Below are 22805 nucleotides of genomic sequence, written 5' to 3' on the forward strand. Positions count from 1 at the left end.
CACTGAGAGCTGTTCACTGAATGGTTTCAGCACACTTCCAGCATCTGTTGCTTCCATTGAGCCCAACAAATTGAAATACCACGGCAGCCGTTTTTCTATGCCCAATTGAAGTAAAAGCCCATCAGAAATCCTCTTTAAACTGACCCTTATCCAAACAGGAAGTTGACCTTTGACACCCTGCATTGTAAGGCTACACCAATGGAAATTTCATTATCCCTGCTTCAGCTGCACTGAGTGAAATTTAATTGTGTAATTATCTGGGTGACTGAATGTGTAAAACTTTATGATGTGTCAGTTAAATGAAGCAGTGTGTCGGTGAACTTCATGCAAGTTGTTGTATGATTTAATGCTCAGAAGGACATTTTTATGAAGATACCTGTAGAACTTTAAAGAAAAAACAGCATATGTTGGAGGGATTGGTAAACCGAAGAAGTCACTGGTATGGTTCCTTTTAAATTCTTGCCGTGTCTTATTTATTCCACTTAAGCAATGCCATTGCAACTTGGAACCACAACATCCTTAATTAAATCAGGAAATGGTTTTGAAATATTTGCTAAATTTACATTTTCACATTTATTTCATACATCAGGTCTTGGTTTTATAAGCTTTTTAACTTCTTGCATCATGTTCACAATATGTCTTATCATCAAACTGGAAGGACTCCCCTCCCAAACCTCTTTACATGTACCAGCCATCGTATGGTATCTCTAAGCAAAACTGACTGTAAATAATGCATGATGTACTGTTTTACTTTAACATGCTGCAAATTATCTGCTATGAATGTATAGGCTAACTGTATAGGTGACCACTTAGTTATTAAAAATACAAGCACAATGATATTGCACAATCATATCAATTTCATACAATCTTATTTTTAATAAGAGATTTCCTGTTTAAACATATGAGCTAAGAACAAGAGTTCAATTCAATAAGATCTGGCTGATCTGATTTTAACCTCAACTCTACATTCCTGTACATCCCTAATAATCTTTCGTCCCATTAGTAATCAAGAATCTATCTACCTCTGCCTTTAAAATATTTAAATATTCCACATTTACTGCCTTTTCAGGAAGGGAATTCCAAAGATTCACACATTCAATATCTTTTTCACAACAACTCAGTCAAGCCCCCTCAGGAATTTTAAACTTCAATTAATTTACCTGGCACTTCTAAACTCAAGGGGATACAGACCCAGCCTTTCCCCATAAGGCACTCCATTATTTCCAGATATAAGTCTATTAAACCTTCTCTGGACTACTTCCAATGCATTAAAATCCTTCTGTAAGTACAGTGATCACTATTATACACAGAGGTCCAGATGGAATTTTACCAATATTCTGTTTAACTGGGGCATAACCTCCTTCCTCTTACATTCAATTCCCCTCACAATAAATCATAATATTCTAGTAGCAATCCTGATTACTTGTTGTACCTGCATACAAACTTTCTATGATTCATACACTAGGACACCCAGATATCTCTAGATTTCAGATCTTTGCTACCTCTTCATTTAGAGAATATGTTTCTTTTCTCTTCTCTATGCCAAAATTGACAATTTCACAGCATGCCGTGTTATGATCTATTTGCCAGAACTTTTCCGACTCACTTGACCAATCTATTATCTATTCGTAGGCTCCTTTTGGCTTCTCACTTTCCTAAGTGACTTTGCACCACGGGCAAATTGAGTAACCGAACCTTCAGTTCATTCATGCAAATCATTTATATAAATTGTAAAAGAGTCCAAGCCCCAGCACTGACCCCTGTGGCATACATCTTGAGACATTCTACTAACTTAAAAACAATCCATTTATTCCTACCATCTACTTCCTGTTGGCCAGTCAATCTTCTATTCTTACCAATATGTTACCACCCACACCATGAGATTTTATTTTCCACCTTATCTAACGCCTTCTGGAAATTTAAATACACTTCCACTGGTTCCCCTTTATCTGTAACATAAATTACTTGAATTGTATTTTTAGTCTACCTCACAGGTTTCACTGTAAAAAGAAATACATGTTGACTGCCATTATCTGCCTTTCATTGTTCAAAGAGAAGTCCTAAAATTCTTCATCATGCACCATAGTCCCTGCTGATTTAGTGTTTCGATTGTTAACCATTGATGAATCTCCATGTTGGTTGGGTAGATATGTAAATGGATAAGTGGCTCAATGAAACTAAAATAATTGGGCTACATATACAAGAAATTAAAATCTATTACTATATTCCCACCAATATAGTTTGTATTATAGGAAATGAGTACTGAGAATATTCCCTCAACACAGAGTGAAAGAACTAAAGGAATTTTCCCAGGTTTTATCGGTGGTTTTCTTCTTGTGAAAGATTTCCTCACTATGGGCAGTTGGCCTTTAAGCTCCATGTGTTGGCCTCTGGAAATATTGAAACATTTGACGTACGTTCGGCATAATCCACAGCCATTTAGGACATCGTGTATGAAACTGGTGTCTGGTTGATATGAGCTATCATGTTAACAGTTATTAAAGTAAATATGACTTCTGAAAGCTTAATGACTTCCATTTGTGTAAGTAAGACAAAAATTATTTCATTTTGTTGTTGACATTCGTACGTGTTATAAAAGTACACAGTGTAAGATGAATGTCATTTTCCCCAAATCATTTTCCAGATCCAGCTAACTGCTAAATAAATCTGGAGAGAGAAGGTTAAAAAAAGACTATTTACACAATACCCCAGCAAAGGAATGCTGCTTACCATGCATTGGGCTTACTGCTGGCTATAGACTTCTATGGTACTTAAGGCGGAAGTTTCAGGTTGAGGGTACCTTGCCGCACAATGCCTACTACGGGGGATCTGTGGTGTGTGAGAGCATCTTGCATTGAATCACATGGAAGCATCTTCACTGAGGCACAAAAGTGCAAGGACAGTGCAGCATCTGTTTCTCAGTTGCCATGAGATTCCTAAAGTTCAAAAACGAAGTCAATGCTGTAGCGACATACATCCAGCAGGATATGCACTGGCTGCCATGTTCGTTAAGAGATTTGTGCATGCATACCTGATAACAACTAGAAATGTTCAGGCATATCATGGTATCAACCACTTTTGTGTGCAAATTTGAGTCATTTTTTCAGCTCCACATCAAGGCTTGGCTCCTCTCTTAAGCCTACACCACTGAACGTGATATCAAGAAACGTGAAGGAACTCCAGCAAGTATTGTTAAAGAGATTATGAACTACTTACAGGTTAGTTCTGTATTGTTTCTTCTGACAGTTGGTGTAATTCTGAGCATTTTGTTAGGCTTTCCCATATTTGCCTGAAGTTTCACTTGAACATGTTCTTGTTGACTGATAAACACGGGCTGAATAAAGTCTATTCAGGAAGTGGGCAGCTTAGTAAGCTTTCCTCATGGAATCCAACATAAGGACAATGAAAAGAGGGAACACCGAACAAGGCAGGATGTTGGGAAGGGGAGGAGGAGGAGGAAAATGGCTTTCAGCAGGTAGCCATATTTGCCTGGAACATTCAGGGAATAATTTTCAGACCTGAACCTCGGTAATGGCCAACATTTGAGTCCTCTGCACTTCAGCAAAGAGGTGATTCCTGATATCAGCCAACTGCTGCAGTCACAGCTTCAGCCACAGAGCATGACAAGGGCAGCATCATCAGTGGTGGTTAAAGCAATCATGATTTCATCTACTGTAGCACTTTTCAGGGGGTTGCTGAAGATAGAAGCAGTGTCTCACAATTATCAATACAATGATACAATGGGGAAACTACTCAGACTTTCTATATAAAGAAAGATAAGTTCATCTTGTCCTTTATTCTTAAAGAAAAGGAAGTAGAATATGCACAAGTGCAGGTCTCATGTGATGCAGGCTGCTAAAGATTGCTTATGAGTTGCTTTTGTGCATTATGCTATTTTCCTGAGCCAAAAGGGATTTCACTTCCACCATATGCATGTGACGCACAGCGAAGTCAACATTTGGTACCCAGCAGTAGCTGAGAATCATTCAATCTCTGGCAAACTTTAGTGCCAGCTGTATTTGATCCACCATGGCAAATGAAAGGAAGACAAGAGCTGTACACTTATAACCAGCCTTAACCCTAGTGTGAAACCCAGAAGCATTCTGTCATCAAGAATGTCATTGTGGATGACATGATCCACATTCTCAAGCAAGGTTTCAGTTGCCTGTACAGCTCTGAAGGAGTCTGGTACAACTCAGCTAAACAGGTACAGTATGTTGCATTCTGCACAGCCTCACCTTTAGCGGTGTAGAGCCATTGTCAGACAAGAATATGAAGCTCAGGAGTACAATAGCATGGAGGAGGAGAAGAAAGTCGAAGAACCAAAAGATGAAGGAGGACTATAATGTAGACCTTTGTGATCAAGCTCTACACAAGCAAATTTTTAATGAGTGACACTAATAAACTGAACCAGCTCTCGCCATTCACCTAATGTTCCACACCCAATGCCTTTCACTGGGCTCTAGATTATTCTCTTTGTCAAGACACAAAAAATAAAAACATGGCAGACAATACACATTCCACCCCAATGGATAGATTAAATCATGACATTACATGTACAAAAATAAACCTATCACCCAAGTGCATTTCTCTACTGACTCTGCTGTATGACCTGTCTCTCGAAATACTTCTACAAGATGCATCCCCAGTTGCTATAACCTGGTAAAAACCAAAAGAACTGCGGATGCTGTAAATCAGGAACAAAAAACAAAGTTGCTGGAAAAGCTTAGCAGGTCTGGCAGCATCTATGGAGGAGAAAACAGAGTCAACATTTCAGGTCCAGTGACCCTTCCTCAAAATAGAGTAACAGTTCTGAGGAAGGGTCACCAGACCCAAAACGCTAACTCTGTTTTTTCCTCCACAGATGCTGCCAGGCCTGCTGAGCTTTTCCAGCAACTTTGTTTTTGCTCCTGCTATAACATGGCGACTGTCAACTGAGAAGAGGGTTTTTTACTTTGGTGGATTCCTTGAGTAGATTCGCATCATTCAAATTTGTCTGGCTCACTCTGAGACAACAGCAATGACACAGACTGAATGAGAGTCATGGGTGTACAAGCGTTGTCATCTTAAAAGAAGACAGTAAGTTCATTCTCTAAGATGCTACAACCATTTCCCCAAGTCAGAATCACTGCAGTTATAGCCTTCTTGCAGACCAAAGTGATCTCCAGAAAGCCCTTTGAGTACTGAATCTAGATCCATGGCAGTAGTATGTGAGCTGCCAAGGCAGCAAGCTGAGATATAATAGCTGCCTGAGCTTACACTGCAGCATTGAGGCTTGTGATGGAAGTTTCTTGTGCTGCAATGGAAGCACAATATCAGCTTTCAGACGCTACTCTACTGGATTCCACTAATATGGCAGCATCCTGTGTAACACTGGGTTAATATCAGCAACAGCAGCAGCATGAAGGCTTACATAGGTGGACAGTTTGCTACCAAATATGCCACAAAGCAGGGCTCAAGATTCCATTCAAATGAATACAATGGTCTCCCTGAATTGAATCAAGAAGCAAAGATTAATTGTGCTTCACAATCACTACATATGTTTCTGGAGGATGTCTAACTTTTAGGTCTAAACCAGGAAATATGATTTAGTATATTTAATTTAATATAAAATCATGTACAAAAAGCAAAATAACAAATGGGATTAAGGGAGAGAAGTACAAGAAGTGGAAAGAAATTTAAAAACAATATAACCTTTAAAATCTCCAGCAATGTATAATTTTTGAAGGGCTGAGACTCCACATATATTAAATTTAATTTTCAATATGCAGCTTGATTGGTAATAATTATAATCCCTTTAAAATGTCATCTACACCTGAATACACTGACATTAACTATCATATAAACGCTATCTCTTGTGTCAATACGACAACTTCCCTCCCTTGCATTGATCTGAAAGAGAGATGCCAGTTAGAGCACAGCTTGAGGAGGAACATGGCAAATTGAACAGGAACATCCTGATTTCTGCTTTTAACTACAGATGTGCAGAGACTGGAAGTTGCTCTCATGTTTACCCTGTAATAACAGCGAGTGCTGAAATCCCCACCATCATTCTCAATGAAAATCTGGGTCAATGTGAAATCATTTCCTCCCAAATGAGCATAGTTGTGCATGATTGAAGTAGCAGAACATTAGAAGAAAGCAACATTTTCACACAATGCCCACCTACTTATGTGTTCAAATCCCTTTGAGATCCGACTCATTCTAGGAAAATTACTCTTTAAATCCTTGAAAGAAAGACTTGTAGTCTTAAAGCAACTTATAATGGCTCAACAATGAAGTATTTTACATATAATGCATTGGTTGAAATGTTCCTGTGAAGAACAATCATTAAAACTAAATTTTTGATTAACATAATTAATGAACAGAATCCCATCAATCAATATTTCTAAACAAAATCGACACTCTGAAACAAGGAGTACAGTTTCTATCAAATCAAAATGTATGTGAATACTGAGCACCTGCAAAAAAAACACATTCAAATCCTGTTTTTTTTGTTGTAGATCCTAAAACAGTTTGAAAAAAGCTGTAGGAGCAGCAGTATGAATAAGATTTTTAAAGTTTTGATGCGATAATCTCTTGACTTTCTTTCCTTTTGACGGGCCAGATTAGTTGCCATCCCATAGGTTTATAACATGGGAGTCTGCAGATTACACTTTCAAAGGAAATAATCTACTAGACACTGATTTTGTAATATTTACATTGTGCTGAGTTGGACGCAGAAATCAAGCAGCTTATCTACACAGAACAACAACAAGGGCTTTTGACTAATTCCCATCAGTGTAAATTCGGTTTATGAAACAGATTATTTCATGTTGCTAAGAAACTTATTTTATCTTTGCAATTTATGTCTCATGTCATTCAAGTGTAGAGACTATGTAAGGACTTAGGAATTCTGCAATATCAGTTCTTAAAGCATGCATTTCCCAAGAGTAGCAAGAGTAGTTGGCAGTCCAGCATCAATTGTGATGATTGTATATTATGTGTCAGAACTTTTAATAAAGTGTTGGAAAAAAGACTGATTGTTCTGATGAGGCAAAATTCATTTAAATTTGTTTTATTTCTCTTGCTGAAAAAAGCTGTAAAATAACCCAACAGCTAAGCTAAAAATAAAAGCCATGAAGAATCGGAACTTTTTAAGCCAAACAATCCTTGGTTGAAGCATAGAAATCCAAGCCAGCACAGGGAATTCTTTCACTTGTTATCCACTTTCATCCCACACATCTGAGGAAGTAAAATGAAAATTTCCTGGCATCCTAGGGTAATAAAATAATCCCAATCTTCTTGTGAAACCACATTAAATGCTGAGTCTTAACAGAGGCCCTTTGAGAAATGTGACTGTTGTCTTTCCCAGGCCAGAATAGAATTCATATCAATTGACATGTGTAAAAATGAAAAAAAAAAATCAGAGTGAAATACAAGTGGAGATAATCTAACAGAAAATAGGTAAATCTTCACTTATATAGCATTTTGTGTGCAACACTGCAAAGAGTTAGAGGGATATCCAATCAGGTCAAAAAGTCATCGCTCGCACTGTTATTGCAGCCATTTTCCTGAAGTAGTTTCTTTGTCCAAATAGTGAAAAACAAAATATGGCAACCTATCATGTTTCCTCTTCCATAAGTTTTATTATTCTGTACATGACCATATATTTGGGTCTGGCATGTTACTGAGATTGGAGATCAGCTGGCACACCAATTTTTAAACAATGTTTCATCCAAAAAATACGGTGGTGCTGATGCTAATGATTTTGAGTAGTTGGAGCTAACATCATTCTGTATTATTTTGTTAAAGGTAAAATAACCAAAAGTAATTTGACGAAAGACTAATGCATATTACAGAGTAATTCAGTTTAGAAAGTGTTAAGCAGTTTACAGAGTGATACAGTGTGCAGCCTGGGACAATTTAAAGTGGAACAGTTTACAGAGTGTGGCATGGTTTACAGCTTGGAGAAAAACATAGTGGCAGAGAGTCATTCAGTTACAGGTAGTGGTTCAGCAGTGGAGACTTGTGCATGAACGGAGATCCATAAAATGACAGGGAGTTGTGCAGTGACAGAGAATATTATGGGAGGTAGATGAGCTGAAATTGGCCAACGGCACCAGTGGAAGATGATCTAGCATGGAAATGACACTGATCTGATGGGACCCTTTAAAATGTGCAATGAAGTTACCTGTGACTAGAATCATTGTCAAAATATTGATGAAGCATCTTTAGTTTGCAAGAGATGCCAAACAAGCTGCAGTGATTTGTGGCCAAGAACATACAAATGAGTATGGGAGTAATGATATTGAACAGAAACCTGTCTCAAGTTTGAAAGATAAAGTACTTGTCAGTCATCAATTATAATAGTTTTTTGTGCAGGATAAGTAATTACTCAATTCCCTATCATAATCAAATTTTCTTTTTGGTACTTCCTACCATTTATGTGGATTCTGACCAAGAAAATTAGAGGACTTGAGATTCAAGTGCCTGTAATGTGGTTACTGCTAAAAATTAACCTCTTGGAAGAGGGAGTGTCAGAAATACAGAAAATGCATTGGGGAGCACAAGAACAGAGAGCAGTGGGAGTGCTTAGAGACACTGGAGTAATCAAGAAGGACAGATATAAGAGACACAGGGAGCAGTGAAGATGTCTTTAGCATGGAAAAGAAGTGGGAGCTTAAACTTGAAATTAATGACAGGCTTCTTGCGGATACAGCAAATTGAGGATGTCTTAGATACGGAAATGAGCACCAGAGGATCTTGGATATAAAACAGGCAGTCTTGAACATAAAATGGGTCGGCTAAGGATCTTGCAAAGGAAGGCTGCAAAAGTGATGTCTTGGAAGTATGTGGCAGGGCGACTGGGGGAACCAATGAGTGAACATTATTTTTAAAATTATCAAAATATCAAAAGCCCCACTGGAGCATTGATTTTTTCATAATTTTCAGAAGTAAAACTTTATTTTACAAAGTGTCAACCTTTAATTGATACATCAATGATAGTTTGCTAATACAATAAGTGAGAATGTTCATGTGAGTGCGGCTGAGATGTTGAGGAAGCGAATACTCGCTATGTCAATTAGAGTTAACTTTTCTCTTCCCTTTTATTTCCTGAGCTGTCTGATTTTGATGTATTTCTATAATGTTGCACACAGTAGCCAATTTTCAACTGGCATGCCCTTGGACTTTTATTTTTGTTGATGCTCCCATTGAAAAGCATTAAATAAAATTTAACAAAATACAATGTAGAATAAAATCAGGATTTAGGAATTATATTGACATAGCAGATTATTCTTTGAAAAAAAACATATGATATCAGATTGATTATTCGCTCCAGCATTGGTTCTGATGCATTGTTGCACAAACCTTAGCCTCAGGGAGGGGTAGGGTGGTGGTGGGGGTTGTGGGAGGTGGGGGGAGCAGAATCACATGAATTGGGCCACTGCCCTCAGAGAATTTGGAGGTAACTACAGGGGTTGCTGGGTGCGGACGTGGGCTAGGTGAAACGGGCCCCACTTTGTTGCAACAGTGAAAAGAAGAAACAAGACAAAAATATTCCTCCAGTCCTCACCCACCATACCCCTTCACTCACCCGACATCGTCCCCACATCCTATCCATGCCAAACTACACCAACTCATGCTGCCATCTATCTCCTAGCACCTTTTATAGCCACTATTCCAACGATACCCTTCTACATATCCTGATGGCTCTTTATAGTCTAAATTCCAACTTTATGACAACACATGCCCTTATTCCCACAATGCCAACTCACCCAGTCTCTACTATGGGCAGACCTCAGGACCCATGCTGAGACTAGAAAATGCTCTTGATTTCTATTGATTAATTCATTATTTTTTAAAAGCAAAAACACTTGCCATGATAAAAGAAATGATTCACTCCATTTGACTTCCTTTAATCACTTATAAAAAGCAAACATTTATATTCATGGTCCTATTTCAAATATATTATAGCTACCTGGGAGCTGCTTATCAAATTGTGAACTAACATAGAACATAGAACATTACAGCACAGTACAAGCCCTTCGGCCCTCGATGTTGTGCCAACCTGTCATACCGATCTCAAGCCCATCTAACCTACTCTATTCCATGTACATCCATATGCTTGTCCAATGACGACTAAAATGTACCTAAAGTTGGCAAGTCTACTACCATTGCAGGCAAAGCGTTCCATTCCCTTACTACTCTCTGAGTAAAGAAACTACCTCTGACATCTGTCCTATATCTTTCACCCCTCAATTTAAAGCTATGCCCCCTTGTGCTCGCCGTCACCATCCTAGGAAAAAGGCTCTCCCTATCCACCCTATCTAACAAGCATCCCATTCGTGATAATGACAGGTTGTTACAGCACTAATCCTTGGATAAGCATATGGATAATGATGGGATAGTGTAGGGGGAGGGGCTTAGATTAGTTCACAGGTTGGTGCAACATCGAGGGCCGAAGGGCCTGTTCTGCGCTGTATTCTTCTATGTTCTATGTAATCCTAAACATTGTTGACATCTTTTTACAAATATTTAGAGGGCAAGAGATTTAGTATATTGACAGCTCTCTTGACATTTCCAAAGATCTTACTGATTCCAATAAGTTTATCCACATTTTACACACATTCTTGTTTCTTTTAAAAATTATAAAAGAAGGTTGACCTCATTCAAAGGGTGACCTTTGACCTCCATTCTTGAAGTGCCCCAGAAATATCCAAAAGGGTACCTTAACTTGATTACAACACTCAGTAATACCCCTAATATCAATTACTGAGGCCTGAAATTTTACATGGATTGTGAGACTCTCCAACTTCACAAAAGTAGTGCCACTGGTTTAAATCCAGGGAACACATCCCCAAAGAAAGCTCTCGCCAGAGACTGGGCCACATTTTTGGACAAGTGCATTTCATGGAGGCTGCTTCACATACACAATGGCAACTGCCTTGAGTTACACCAGATTTTAGCAAAGTGGGGACAGGAATTACAGCTTTGGTGCATTAGACCAGTTAAGAGAAGATATAAACCTGTCAGCTTTCCTACTTCTCTGATGTTGCCTGGCCTGTGTTCCTCCAGCTCCACACTGTGTTTTCTCTGAGTCCAGCATCTGCAGTTCTTCATATCTATGACCAGTTAATCTGTTGCATGGTGACATTGATTAAGGGATAAATGTTGACCAGGACGAACATCAGGAAGATCCCCCTTAGTTTTCTATGAAATAATGCAAGGGGATGTTGGTTCCAACTGAAAGGGAAGACAAGACCCCAGTTTAAAGTTCACACATTATTCTTTTGCAGACCTTTAGAGATCCTGTTTAAGGTACAGTTTTTAAAAAATTCTTTCATGCGATGTGGGTGTTACTCGGTGGTATTTATTGCCATGCATAGTTGAGAAGATAACAGTGAGCTGCCTTCTTTAACTGCTCTAGTTCATTTGGACTAGCTACACCCATAATGCCATTAGTGAAGCAGTTCCAGAATTCTGGCCAAATAATATTTAAGGATTGGCAATATATTTCCAAGTCAGGATGATCAGTGACATGGAGGGGAACTTACAGATGGTTGTGTATTGCCTACCTTTTCCCATCAAAATGATAATTGCATTGCTGTCGCTGTGCGCTGGTGGTTGAGGGTGTGAATGGTTTTGGATGTGGTGTGGATGTGTACAGTCAAGCAGGATTTTTTATTAATTCTTTCATGGAATAAAGGCATCATTGACTAGGGCCAGCATTTAATGTCCATCTCAAAAATAGAAACTACTGGAAAAGCTCAGCAACTGAGAGTTCCTCAGTTCTGAAAAAGGGTCACTCAACCGAAAACGTTAACTCTGATTTCTCTCCACAAATGCTGCGAGAAACGCTGAGCTTTTCCAGAGATTTCTATTTTTGTCTGTGATATAGAGCATGGTTTTTGTTTAATGCCAATTGCTGATTGACCAGAAGGCAGTTAAGAGTCAACCAAATTGCTAAGGGTCTGGAGTCACATGTAGGCCAGGCAAGGATTAGATTAGATTAGATTCCCTACAGTGTGGAAACAGGCCCTTCGGCCCAACAAGCCCACACCGCCCCTTGAAGCATCCCACCCAGACCCATCCCCCAATAACCCACACACTCTTGAACACTACGGGCAATTTAGCATGGTCAATCAACCTAACCTGCACATCTTTGGACTGTGGGAGGAAACCAGAGCACCCGGAGGAAATGCACGCAGACACGGGGAGGATGTGCAAACTCCACACAGACAGTCGCCCAAGGCAGGAATCGAATCTGGGTCCCTGGCGCTGTGAGGCTGCAGTGCTAACCACTGAGCCACCATGCTGCACGGATGTCAGTTTCCTTCCCTAAAGGTCATCAGTGAATCAGTTGTATTTTCAACAGTGTCTATATGGTTGACTTTAGGCTAGATTTACTTTCGTTGAATTAAATTTGACGACTTTCTATGGTGGGATTCGAACCCATGTTTGTTGAACACTCATTTGGAGCACTAGATTACTTGTCCATTTTGCCTCAACCTTCCTTCCTGTTGGCACCCCATTCCCCACTTCCATAACTGCTTTATAGGGAATAATCCATCAAGCTTCCGATTTGTGCCTTTTAGATGGGGAACTGACTTTGAAGAATTGGAGAGTGAGTTACTTGCTGTAGAATTCTGAGAGCTTTGTTTGCTCTTTTTGCCGTAGTATTTAAATGGGTAATCCTGTTCAATTGTGGTCAATGATAACCCCCAGGATATAGTTTGTGGGGAATTAAGTGTTGATAATACTTAAATGTCAAGGTGCAATAATTAGATTCTACCTAATTGGAGATGGTCAGTGCCTGGCACTTACATGGCCTAAATGCTACTTGCCACTTGTCAGCCCAAATCTGGATATTGTCCTGGTCTTGTTGCATTTGAGCATGGGCCACATTATTATATGGAGAGTTGCAAATAGCACTGAATGTTGTACAGTCATCAGCAAACATCCCAATTTCTGACCTCATGAAGGAGCATAGGTCATTTATAAAGCAGCTGAAGATATTTGAATGTAAAATACCACCATGAAGAACTCCTCCAGAGATATCCTAGGCTTCAGATGACTGACCTCCAACAACCAAAACCATCTTCTTTTGTGCAGGAATAGCTCAAATTAGACCTTTTGCTTCAAAGCACAAAGAGTATTGCTCTGAAACTGAGCAAGCTGTACCAAAAGTGGAACAATTTGTTCCTGATGCTAGATGCCAAAAGTAGACCTGTTACCTTCTCCAGGAGGGGATCGCTTTCCATGAAAGCTCATCGACATACGACCCGTTTCTGTCTCCATGAGTTTCTGGCACTTTCTGCTTTTGTTTCATATATGTAGCATTCAGTGGTTTGCTTTATGTAATATTCTTCACCCGGTTTACCTTCAAAGAAAAAGCCCCCCAGTACATTGAAAGAAGTAAAATAAAGGAAACTCTATTTACCATTTAACTCCAGAATTTAGTCAAAAGGGTCGAGACAATCATAACCCATAATTTGCTTTATGTAATATTCTTCACCCGGTTTACCTTCAAAGAAAAAGCCCCCCAGTACATTGAAAGAAGTAAAATAAAGGAAACTCTATTTACCATTTAACTCCAGAATTTAGTCAAAAGGGTCGAGACAATCATAACCCATAATTTTAACCAAAGTTACCAAGTAGGATAATAAAATGTGAGGCTGGATGAACACAGCAGGCCAAGCAGCATCTCAGGAGCACAAAAGCTGACGTTTCGGGCCTAGACCCTTCATCAGAGAGGGGGATGGGGAGAGGGAACTGGAATAAATAGGGAGAGAGGGGGAGGCGGACCGAAGATGGAGAGTAAAGAAGATAGGTGGAGAGAGTGTAGGTGGGGAGGTAGGGAGGGGATAGGTCAGTCCAGGGAAGACGGACAGGTCAAGGAGGTGGGATGAGGTTAGTAGGTAGCTGGGGGTGCGGCTTGGGGTGGGGGGAAGGGATGGGTGAGAGGAAGAACCGGTTAGGGAGGCAGAGACAGGTTGGACTGGTTTTGGGATGCAGTGGGTGGAGGGGAAGAGCTGGGCTGGTTGTGTGGTTCAGTGGGGGGAGGGGACGAACTGGGCTGGTTTAGGGATGCAGTAGGGGAAGGGGAGATTTTGAAACTGGTGAAGTCCACATTGATACCATTAGGCTGCAGGGTTCCCAGGCGGAATATGAGTTGCTGTTCCTGCAACCTTCGGGTGGCATCATTGTGGCAGTGCAGGAGGCCCATGATGGACATGTCATCAAGAGAATGGGAGGGGGAGTGGAAATGGTTTGCGACTGGGAGGTGCAGTTGTTTGTTGCGAACTGAGCGGAGGTGTTCTGCAAAGCGGTCCCCAAGCCTCTTACCAAGTAGGAAATTGGTTATTGATCATTCATTTTCCTTTCCATCCAATCTTGCTTTCCATTGCAAGCTGTCTCAGTTTTCACAGGTTTCTGTGTTCAAATCACTCCTAAGGAGTGTAATGTTGTCAGTGGCATACCATTGCTAACATTGGAACCGGAATAGTGCCCCACTTTCACTGCCTTCCCTGTTCCAATCCCCACTTGATTACCATTGAAATTTAAAGCTTGGGAGACATGCGATCGCATGATGGGCACCTACTTTGTGGTAAAACCTGCCAGCAATTCACACCAGTGCACTTTGTTGGCTAAAGAAGGAGGTGCCTCGTCAAAAAAGTGAGGCTCTGCAACAAGCCAAACTTTTCCTGCCCTACTTCATTGCCATTGTTTTTATGTCTTTATGCCTTCGTAGGATGTGGGCATTGCTGGCAAGGTCAGTATTTGTCACACATCCGTAACTGTGTTTGAACTGGCTGGTTTGCTAAGCTATTTGAGAGGGTAGTTAGGAGTTACCACCTTGCTGTGGGTCTGGAGCTACATATCATGTCCAGTGTTGTATTCATCGCTCTGTGGGATATGGCTGAACGTATAGACTCAGCTAGTCCTCTCTTCTGCTTGGTATAAAGAGTATTGGGCCAGGCTGCTCTTAGCTGGGTCATAGGTCAAATTATAGCCCCTAAGGGGGATCCAAACGTGGACAAATTTCTGCAAATTTTAGACCCCTAATTTTCTTACCTTCCTTGACAATGGTTCATCAAAAGTTAACATAGCAACCACTTTAAATTTCAATCTGCACAAGACAATCCGAGATACAATTTTAAACAGAACTCCAAGAAGGAGTCTGTGACACAGGACTGTCAACAAAGGAAAACAGCTGCTAACTAGCTCTGCTGAACCAGGCAACAACTTAACAGGCTGCAGTGCCATCAAATCAAAATAGTGGAAGTTTCACTCACTACCTGTGCAGTGAATCTGCAAGAAAAGCCTTAACATCGAACATTGGAAGCCATCATTGTTGCTGAACTTGCAAAACTTTAGATTTTCAACCCCCTTCACTTTGGAAAGAGAATCTTCAAACAAATAAAATTTCAGCAACAATAACAAACTGATCTAATTTTCATCTTTATTAATTTTGGTTTACCTGTATCTTCCTTAAACCTGTCCTTCTGTCTCAAAACTTTTCTTCGCAATTTTCAACAAAGGTTGTGCAAATGAAAACTAATGTTTGATCTTATTCAAAACTAAAGCTTTCCTGCTCGTTACATTTTTAAAACATGAACATTCATAAAAGTCAAAACAGAAAGAACTGCAGATGCTGTAAATCAGGAACAAAAACAGAAGGTGCTGGAAAAGCTCAGCTGGGTCTGGCAGTGTCTGTGAAAAAATAATCAGTGTTAATGTTTTCCTCACAAAACTCTAAAATGGAATTAAACGAGCCAATCAAATTTGAAGTTCATGGGCTACTCTGAAATCACGCATGATATGGTCATGACAAGTACCTACATTGCAGAATTATTCGATTAGATGTAAAGATGGTTAGTGGAACTACAAAATGTCAAATAAATGCAAATATTCTTTTTCTATGAGAGAAAGTTCCTTGACATCCAATCATCCAGCTTGAAGCCTTGAATTTTGAAGCCTGTGTTTTTGCTGTGCTTCTTTTACTTTTGTTCCATGTGTCCAACAAGCAAATTTCCCTTTTACAGCCCATTTTGTTGGCATGCCTTTTTCTACCTTTTGCTGCCTCAAATGTTGTCATTTTCAAACATAAAGTGCCTCATTAACTGCTTATCATGGTTGTAAATCTCTCGGCCTGCCACAACTAAACCTGAAATGTAGCATAATCGCTCTTCACTAATCAAATGCAGTTACTGCCTCACACCTCTCTAGCACATTAAAAACATTCATCAGTCTGAAAATATCCCTTAAAATTATCCCATTCTCACTACATATGAAAATGTATAGTTGAACCTCTTGGGATACTAGAAAAAAGGAGGGAAAAAACCTTGGGTATTTCAATTATTCTACTAGACTCTTGAAAACGTGGTTTTCAGATTAACTTACCATTTTGGAGTATCCCACACAAGGAGAATCTACCCTCCTGAAAAGAGGATTTTACCCCTGGCCCCAGGCAATGTGCAATTGATGACCTGATCCTTGTAAGAAACAGAATGAGTCCCAAAGGTCCAGGTGATTGGCACTATTATGGCATCAAGATCAGTGCTATCAGTGAACCTGTAAGGCCTCAAAATACCAACACTTGCAAGTAGAAAGGATTGTCTCTCCGTATGTGACAGAATGGATCCCACATTGAGTGGAATTCTAAAAGTTCTGTCATATGCGGAAGATATGTTTCCAGATGAAGTCCACTTTGATCAGCATGTACAGAGTCTGAGTCATAATCCTGAACATCCCTCTGTATTCAAACTTATTAAAGGAGTCTGGAAATCTGATCAGTGCCTGTTATTTTCGCCTTGCCACATTTGAATCTAATACTGCATGTTATAATTTGTACTCACTTTACAACTAGATCCTTATAATGCTTTCAGATCCTACCACAGTACACTATAATTCTCTGCAATTTAATATCATTCAGCATCTATAATGAGGTGATAAGAGCATGGGAGCAAAGCTGCCCAATCTCCCAGTTAGTAAATTCAGTGCCTGGTATTGAACACAGTAGAAAGGAAAAGGAATGTATTTTTTTAAATACAAAATGAATACAACAACCATAGAATGAGTAAAACCATTCACCCAATCTAGGTACACATATAATGTAAATGCATATTATTGTGAACTCTCTGGTCTGAAAATAAGGCAAATAAGGCAAACCAATTTGGAATGCATTTTTTTCTCAGAAAAGTATATTTGCTCATACACGGACGCAATTGAGCTTTCTTTATTGAAAACAGGCAATGCAAATTTTGCATAGCTCTCATTAGACATGAGAGATAGGTAGGCAGCAATACTGCAATGGCTCGTTGTTCTATAGAATGATTCTCACTTTGAGCTTGTGCATTGGAGCTGTGCAAGAGATTCTGGGTTTGGATCCCGGAAAAGTACTGACTGTTTGGGGTGGCACTGTGGCTCGGTGGTTAGTACAGCTGCTTCAGTGCCAGGGGCCTGGGTTCAATTCCAGCCTTGTTTCACTGTCTGTGTGTAGTATGTATGTTCTTTCTGTGTCTGTGTGAATTTCTGCTGGGTGCTCTTGTTTCCTCCCATAATCCAAAGAGGTAAACAGGTTAGATGCATTGGCAATGGTAAATACAAGGTGGGTCTGGATCTGGATAGGGTCCTTTTCAGAGGCTTGGTGCAGACTTGATGGACTGAATGGCCTCTATCCACACTGTAGGGATTCTAACCAATATCCATTGCCAACAAGACCAAGAAGAAGTTTTAAATTCTCAGACAAGTTGAGAGTGGAGAGTTTGGTAGAGCACAGGGAACGGGGAGTTCGGACTTATCCACATATTGTGAGGTTTTACACGTTTGTCAAAGACAGATTCCCTGTCTCAAACTGGAACCACCTGACTGGTAGGCTTAACTTCCACGTTATACAGAAGTTCACCTGCGCATCTGTCAATGTGGTCTACTGTATCTGCTGCTCCCGATGTGGCCTCTGCTACATCAGTGAGACCAAGCGTAGACTCGGAGACCACTTTTTCAAGCACCTGCACACTGTTCACAGCAAACGACAAGACCTTCCAATCGTGAACCATTTAACTCCCCCTCCCACTCCATGGGTGACATGTCCATTCTGGGCCTCCTCCGGTGTCACATTGATGCCACCCAGAAACTGGAGGAGCAAGGCCTTATATTCCACCTCAGGAGCCTACAGCCCAATGGCCTAAATGTAGATTTTACCAGTTTCAAAATCTCCCCAGCCCCGGCTTCATCCCATGACCAACACTCCCTCTCATCTCTGCCTCCTTAATCTGACACAACCTGTCCACCTTGTCTCCCACCTATCCGTTCCTCCCACCTCACTGACCAATTCCCACCACTCCCTATCTGCACTCACCTATCACCAGCCCACCTACCTTCCCCAGCCTCACCCCTCCTCTCTATATTTATTTCTCATCTCTCTTCTCCTCCCCATTTCTGAAGTAGATTTCCAACCCGAAACATCAACTTTCCTGCTCCTCTGTGGCTGCCTGGCCTGCTGTGTTCCTCCAGCTCCATGGTGTATTATCTCAGACTCCAGCATCTGCAGTTCTTACTATCTCTGAGGCTTAACGTCCAGTTGGTTAGGGAATAGATTGATGGAGATCTCAGGACAAGGCCCAGTCTAGGTATTCTAGTAATGAAGGACTTGTCTGGTTCCAGTTTAGAAGAATCTGACCCCAGATTTTAAGGGGTGGTCACTAGAAGGGGTTGCAAAAGTTTGGCAAGGGGAGGAGTTGAAGGTTTAGTGACAGAGAGGGTGCTGGAGTCCTTTGGGGATGTAGCAAATTGGTGTTGGTGGAGAAGGGACGCTCAGAGGTTTCAGAGAAAAATCCAAAGCTTTTGGGGGTTAAATGGAAGGGTTGTGGGACAGCTAGTCCAATCAATGGATAGAGGCACCCACTTCCTGATCCAACAGACCTTGTCTCAGTTAGAGGCTGAAATCCTGAGGCCCAGACAAATGTAAATGTTAAAGAATGAATACAAATGAGACATGTAGCCTCATTAAATATTTAACAATTCCAAGCTGCCTTCATGGGTTAGTCAATCACTTCCCCTCACTCCAGAGCCTTCATTAAAATCAGAACTGGATGAATTTCAGACAGGTTAGTGTTGACTTTATTCATAATTTTTTTTTATTCTTTCTCCGAATGTGTGTGTCACTGGCCTGCATTTATTGTCCAGCACAAGTGCTCCTAGGAATTAGCAATGAATGCTGGTCCAACCAACAACACCCACATCCCATGAATTAATTTTTTTTAAAACCCAATTTGATATAAATATAGTAACTGGGATGCAATGATACAGAAACAGTGTAACAGATCCAGAAATATGTTGAACAACAAAAATTGAGCACAGCTGTATAATTTGAACATATTGAAAATATCTGTCTAATCATTAAACATTTGTTCTATGAGTGCCCAAAAGTCTAGGTTCATGGTCTTAATTTAATCAAGAACTACATAGTTGTTAAAATATATCCAGTGCTATTGATAACATTTTATTATTTAGATCTTCCAATAGTTTTTGCCGATGATGTCATCTTTTCTTCAATGCGTTTTATTACGAATATGAATCCAACAGTTGTTTCTTATTTACTTTGCACCACTCTGCACGTTTTCTTCCTTTTGAAACATTTCACAACCGTCAGCAAATGTTCAGCAAGATACCTTCCTCCCTTAGTTTCCTTTGGAAACATAACAAGTGGAGACAGGCAGAATGTAGCAGTCAAAGTTGACATGTCCACTTTGCCACCATCGCTTCCAGTGACAGCATTTTCTTGTTCACTCACTTCCACTATCTTCAATCAAGTTTAACGTTAGAAAAAAATAAATGCAGCTGCAAAATCCTCAGATGTTTAAGATATTTTAGTTCAACGATTATCACCTGTTATGCTTCCCACAAACTCCAAATATGGCAGGGTCTACATTTTCTCCGCTGATTGCCAGAAAAACTAGCCAGCATTTAAAATGCATACTCACTTCAAAAGTAAGTACAGATAACATTATCTATTGAACAATGTGTCTCAGTGCACAGGCAAGGGAAATGGCTGCAGGCTATTTTTTTTAAGTCATTTCATCTACTGTACATGGGTTGAGCCACAAGGAGAATGCATAAGGTTAATATACCATGGTAGCAGTGATGTCACTGATATGTGTATTCTTCACACAGAAAATATTTAACCTTTGTCACACCACAGAGGGTTTTTATTATAAATATTAAAAATACATTAAATAACACGGCAAATTAACCAAAGTAGCATTGAAAGTTAAATCCCCTGTGGAGAGTCACAATATGTCCAGAGACTACAGAGTGATGTGGGAATAAAATGTTATGAAAAATGTTATGTGAGATGGTTGATGCAGCAATCATTCTCCATTTGTGAGCAGAGTTCACAAACTGCTATTACTTTATCCCATTGTTTACGCAGATGTAAAAACTTTAAGGATGTTATATGAGCCACAAGAGGAACCTCTGTAGTAACCTTTCTAAAGGATACAAAGCTCAACAAGGAGGATGGAGACCCTTGAGAACTGGAGATGCTGGAACTCAATCGGGTATTGTTGGTCTTGCTACTGGAAATAGGCCCTCTCTACTGGTCTGTGGGATTCATTTGTAATTCTTGGTAGATGGTAATGGCTTGGAGGAAAGAAGTGAATGTACTGTAGCCAAATTTGCAACAGCACAGAAATAGATGGAAAAGCAGGTTGCGAGAGGAATACAAACATTCGCAGAGAGTTAGTGACAGGCTAAGCTAGTGGACAAAAAGTTGGCAAATGGAATATAATATGGGAAAATATAAAGTTGTTCATTTTGGGAAGGGAGAACATAAGAATAGATTATTACTTAAATGGACATCACAAAAGGCCTGGATATTAATGGTAATGAAATGTTGTTGCAATTACATAAGGCGTTGGCAAGATCACACCTGGAGTATTGTAACCAGGTTTGGTCTCTTTACTTGAGGAATGATGTGGTGGGAATGGAGGCAGCTCAGGGGAGGTTCACCAGATTGATTCCAGGGATGAAAGGGCTGTCATTTGAAAAGCAGTTGATTAGTATTCCATGTCTGGAGTACTGTGAACAGTTTAAATCTCCTTATGGAAAGAAAAGATATTATTTCATTGGAGACCATTCAGAGGAGGTCCAGTAGGATGACCCCAGATATGAGGGGACTGTCTTATGAGTAAAAGTTAAACAGGTTGGACTCTACCCATTGGGCTTCAGAAGAATGAGAGGTGATCTCATTGAAACCTGTAGGATTCTCAGGAGGGTTAACAGGGTAAATGCAAAGAAGATGTTTCCCTTCATGGGCCAGTCTAAGACCGGAGGGCATAGTCTCAGAATAAATCAATTTAAGACTGAGGTGAGGAAAGGGTGTAAGTCCTTGGAATTCCTTACCACAAAGACCTGTTGGGGAAGAGTCCTTGTGTTTATTCAAGACTGAGATGGATTCTTGATCAATCAGGAAATTAAGATTCAAGGGAAAAGGGCAGGAAAGTGCACGTGTGGAGTGTCAGATCAGCCATGATCCTTTTGAACGGCAAAGCAGGTTCAAGGGGATGAGCAGCCTACTCAAGTTCCCATTCGTTAAGAACTTATTATGATCTAAAACAGGCATTGGAACATTTGTATACCCATTTTTACTCATTTGTAGGATGTATACATCATTGACAAGGCCAACATGAGTTACCCCATTGACAATTTCCCTTGTGAAGGTGGCAGTAAGCACCAAATATAAACCCTCTATCAGTGAAGGAAGGGATGCACAAAAAAGGAAAGTATAGGCCTTTCTTAGACTTTGTATCTGTCATTGGAAGCTGTGAGAATTGATCACTAACCCATGAATAGCTGGGCATTTTAAAAACTGAAGTTCATCAGAAAGAGTCAACATGGTTTTATGAGAGAGAAATCATACTTAACTAACTTACTATAATTCGCTGAAGCAGTGACATGTGCTGTGGCTAAAGCCGGGGCTTGTAAACACCCAAGAGGCATTTGGCAATGTGTTATATAAAAGGTTATTGTGCAAAGTAGGACCTCATGCTGTTGGGTCAAATGTCGGCATGGGTAGAAGATACGGGCCTGACAGAAATCAGACAGCATGCAAAAATGGGTCTTTTCTAATTGGCAGGATGTGACCAGTGGGGTCTCACAGGGGTCTAAGCTGGCTCCTTAGTTATTTTACAATTCAGATGAGGGGATTGAAGGCATGGTAGCAACATTTACAAATGCAATGTCAGAAAGTATGCTGAGAAGAAAATATAAGGAGGACTCAGGTTGCAAAATGGAGAAAAACCTGGCACATGGCACACAATATGGGAAAACATGAGTTGGTTCACTTTGGCAAGGAGAATGAAAAGGTAGAGTACTGCTCATTTGGAGAGTCATTGTTGAATTCTGAGGTGCAGACGTTGTTAGGTGTTCTGGTGCAAGTTATGGAGTGATTGTAAAATAAAGGTGGATGTACTGCCTATCAAGTGGGCTATTTTCTCCTGCATATGACCACAAGACCAGAAGCAGAACTTAAAAGCAAAACAGAAATGCTCTTCACCACTCAAACAGGACAGTGTGATGTGAGATTTCTTTGTGCCTTTTAATAATAGGGCAAAATCTATCATAAGTGCTTCTCTACATGCTCAGCAACAACAGACACAACTGGTAATGGTTTAACAACCTGACCCCAAGCAACATCTAGCTATAATTTTCAGGAATATGTTTCTTATATATAGGGATTTTATAAATCCGTTCTGACTTTATGCATGCAATGGCTTTAGCATCAGTTTCTGTGCTCTGAATTCTCTGACAATGTAAATATC

The sequence above is a fragment of the Stegostoma tigrinum genome, chromosome 4 (genome assembly GCF_030684315.1).
Source record: "Stegostoma tigrinum isolate sSteTig4 chromosome 4, sSteTig4.hap1, whole genome shotgun sequence".
Taxonomy (NCBI): Eukaryota; Metazoa; Chordata; class Chondrichthyes; order Orectolobiformes; family Stegostomatidae; genus Stegostoma; species Stegostoma tigrinum.